Consider the following 4,326-nt stretch of genomic DNA (forward strand, 5'->3'; position numbering starts at 1 on the left):
GACTGTATTCCAAAACGTTCCAAATACAAGTCTTGAATAGGGCCCTACAAGCAAAGAGAGAAGTCTTTACAAAGAAAATATTTGTTCAAGCAGAGCAAACACAGCTTTCCAGAAGCTTAAGGAATCATGTCTCTTATCTAACGGGAACACATAAGAAGTATGAGGTTCGTAGAACGCCACAGAGAGAGCACGTCATGGTGAATGAATGGTTCAACCAACATTTGGACTTTGGTCTTAACAGTCAGTTGGCATCCTTTAACCATTTCAACAATCTTTCTCTGATCAGTTGGGTTTCTATCCCAACAGAATCTTAATCATAGAGATGTCAGTTGAGAAAATGGGTTGTTTTTTGTAACAATGACTGAAACGCTTTTGAAGGACAAAGGATCTTGTCCATGAGACCGGTGCCTCTAAAAAACGCTAATGTGTGGAACTGCAATGTTTTCATGTTTTCTTTGAACCATGAATCTTTCCTGCCTCATAATCACATTCCTTAAGCTCCCTAAAAATAACCAGAACTCAATGACACACGTGGCAGATCAGAAAAAGACTGTACTACTCCATTAAGGCCCAGATACACCGGCCAGTCACCTGAGAAGTCGCCGACGCCGACACCGACTGTTGCATCGCCGGACTCTCCTGCATATTTGCCGACTTCGCGCACTGGAACACACCGCAAATCCGAGCCGAGCACGTATGAACTGCGTATGCGTGAGTGGCAATAACTCTCCTTACCAGCAGGCGGCGGTAGTGTGTATTCATCATTCAAAAGAGGCAACAACCGGAAGACAGAGAAGAAGAACAGACTGTGATATAAACAAACAACAAATAGCGTTTTTCTTTCCATGTTCACTCTCGTCCATTGAAAACATGAACGAACAGGAGCTCTATAAACCGATGAGGTGAAATAGCCGTCCGTGTGTGTTCCATCTTCCATTTTAAATCATTTGTTTACCTCCCTCACTTCCGTTAACGCTTCTCATGCACTGATTCGCTAGCTGAACAGCCAATCAGTGTTATCCCTTTGTCCGACTTCCGGTGGTGTTCCCGACGCCGATTCAACATGTTGATCCAACATGTTGAATCGGCAAGAAAAGGCGTCAGGTCGGCAGAAAAGACCCGACGGTGCGGCGCACACCACTCCGAATAGGGCGTGCCCACGCTCATGATCGGCCCGACTCCCATTTACTGCCGATTTCGGGCCGGTGTATCTGGGACTTTAAACCCAGCAAAGATAACAGCATGCAGCTCGCTCTGTAGTATGAAACAGATTGATACACATAAACACAAAGAAATACAACATACAGTACAGGTTGATGTGTTGATGGAAATACACACAAAGGATGCACTCTGTTTAGTGAAGGGATGTCTTGATTCATTTTGAGGTCCCTTTGAAGTAGTGGAGTAGTCTTGGGTCCATTATTCAAGTTTATGTGTCAATGTATTTATAGTCGTTTGTGTCAGTTTGTAGTTATTTGATGTAAAGGAGCACCGATGCATCGGACAGACATCTCCATCAGCTGATGTTTGACATCATTTCTGCCATCAGCAGGTCAGCAATAAAGGAGGACATCATGCGATGGCAGTAGCTGATCTTAATATGTTGTGCTGGGCCATGTGAATTGCCCACATTGCCAACGTTCAGATCAGGGCTGGGCAATATACTGATATTAAAGATGAAAGCTTCAAAGACTAAATGGTTGTATCGTCATATGAACAACAGTTGTAGTTTAGTTTTAGCTAGAGCTTGAAGTGGGGATCAAAGTGCCACGCCCTTATTCACATATTAGCTTGTTTATCAGTAAACAATTATTACAGTGAATAACAAGCGAAGTCCTTCTCAGTCTGCTCCAGGTTTAATTACACTGCCCTTCATTTGAAATACCAAACATATATCTATAGGTGGAGATGAAGCCCTTCAGAACTTGGATCAAAGAGTGCAGCGTGTAATAAAGATTAGATCTAATAGAGTATCTTACTCAAGAACAAGTTAGCGTACATAAATACATTTTACATTAATATACATTATAGAAAAATGACTTGCAAATAAATTGACAGAGAAAATTGAAAGATATATAAAATACTTCACCCTTGGATAGACATAAAGGAAATAAAGAAAAAGAAGTGCAATAATGCTGTGAAAGTGACACAATTGTTCACATAAATTATGCCTATCACAGCCCGTCCCCTCTCAATAAATTAAAAACTTTTTCTATTTATTTATTATTTTATAAGATGAGGGAAAAATTAATGGCAATTTATTTAAATTAAATATGTCTTATCATCATAAAAAGTAACGTGTAACAATGAATTATGAGGACGACGAGAGTGTAGTAATGTGTACAGCAGCTCAAGTAGCTTTTGAAAAGTTATCTTTGAATTTGGGCTTGATTAGAGTTAGTGTCCATTTGTGGAGTTTTTGTGTTTCTTTGTTGAGTAAAAAGGTCTAATTGAAAGGTGAGCATGGTTGGACATGAAATTACCAAATCATCAAAGTTAACTAACGAGCTGGTGTCGATTCTTTTCAGTTCATTCGGAGCGATGGCTTCTAAAGGCAGCGGGACGATGGAGGTGGCGGCGCTCGGACGGCCTTTCAGCCTCGGGATGTTGTACGACTGCCGCAACGACTCTCTTGTCCCTGGTGAGGAAAAAACATCACCTTTAAAACCAGATATTTTCTTTTTGCCAGGAACGAAACACACAGATGAAAAGTTATTTGAAATGTGTTTTTGATAGCATGGATTAGATGTGTGTGTTGATGGAAGAAACAGGTTTGGACTAGCTTGTTTATGTGAGGCTCAAGTTCAGATTCTGATTAATATAAACCCAGGTTTCCTGATTAGGTTTTTGACCTTGGGTTCTGATGTAGGATTTATGTCAGAGATCCCTGTGGAACTCCAGAGTAAAGGGGCAGATCAGTTTGAAATAGGTTGCCCAAATCAATTATATCAAACACTACAAATCATGGTTGATTGGGATCCGAGGAATGCTGGACATATACAAACCAGAGAATATTAAACAGAAGAGTTTTTTTTAGATTGAACCAGCGTGGTCTTGGGTAATTATGGATGGTAGCCTTTAGTCCAGAATATAATCCAAGATATTAACAAACAATTTACAATTGCTACAACACTAAACAGCTACATATAAAGGTAGCAATGACAAATAATAGGATCATTTTTCAATAGATAAGAGACAGAGGCCTGACAGAAAGTAAAATGGTGGCCCGCAACAAAATTACCAAAAACATAGAAGAAGTTTGGCAACAACATGGCACCAAATATCTTCAAATATTCAACTGAAATTCCACCAGTGCATGAGCTAAAGGACAGCATTCAGCTATGACATTTTGATATAAATAATGTCCGCTTAGGTGCCCTGTTGGATGGCCTCCAGGTCTTGTTTGATTTCAGCTTGGAGACCAGCGCTCTAGTAAGTATCCATCTTGGCTTTAACTACCTGCAGGAAAGCCTTCTCATCAGGGTTATTTTGGATGCTGGAGAAAGTAGTGCTGTCATTATCCTTTGTTTGAGAGCAGAACTATACACAGTGACTTTGGTTGAATACTTTTAGTTTAACATGCCATGACAATCACAAAATGTTCTACAATGTGTAGGCTACTGATTGCTGTTGTCTGTCACTGTTACCGCTGAACTGGAAGTTATTTGACTTTTATTGTTTATAATAAACTCAGGACGGCCAGATGACAGCATCAACCGAAGGTGTTCAGAAATCACAGAATAAAAAAACGATGAACTAATTATCATCTGTTTCGTGGTATACCGTAGAAATAACCCCAAATAACACTGTATCCAAGTGTACCTGAGGGCACCAGAAGAACCTGAGATCTGCACCACTCTGTCAGGTTCACAACATGGACCCAGTGTAACAGTCATGAAATTAGTCAAGGACATTAAACTGATTTGTGTCTTTTTGTCTTGTAAGACAAGCTTTCTCTATTATCATTAATGTTCTCAGGAATCGCATCACTGAACAAATCATTCTATATCTCAGTTCCTAACAACAGGAGAGCTACAATTACTGGAAAGACGATGCTTTGATTCCCCTCAAAGTTATAGTGTGTATTAACATGAATCTGGTTCTAGCTTGATTTCTGGTTCTTCTTTTGCAGGAATGACTTTGTGGGACCGTGAGGACCTTAAAAAGAATATTGGAGAAAGACCACAGAGCTATAATGATTTTGAAATAGTTGCATCTGAAACAATTGAGGACAAATCTTCAGCACTAAATGTTAAAGCATCTCTGAAGGCAAGTTTCTTGAGTGGACTGGTAGAGGTTGGAGGATCAGCCAAATACCTGAACAAT

General features: G+C 39.9%; 1 long non-coding RNA gene across 1 annotated transcript; it reads left to right on the plus strand.

Moving 5' to 3' along the window:
- The first annotated feature begins 2,522 nt into the window (after window positions 1-2,522).
- LOC104960985 (uncharacterized) lies at window positions 2,523-4,239 on the plus strand. Its single transcript, XR_800044.1, has 2 exons — window positions 2,523-2,641; window positions 4,133-4,239. It is a non-coding gene; the product is annotated as an uncharacterized lncRNA (long non-coding RNA).
- The last annotated feature ends 87 nt before the right edge of the window (window positions 4,240-4,326 follow it).

The sequence above is a fragment of the Notothenia coriiceps genome, unplaced genomic scaffold, assembly GCF_000735185.1.
Source record: "Notothenia coriiceps isolate Sejong01 unplaced genomic scaffold, NC01 NC01_scaffold00032641, whole genome shotgun sequence".
NCBI classification, from domain to species: Eukaryota; Metazoa; Chordata; class Actinopteri; order Perciformes; family Nototheniidae; genus Notothenia; species Notothenia coriiceps.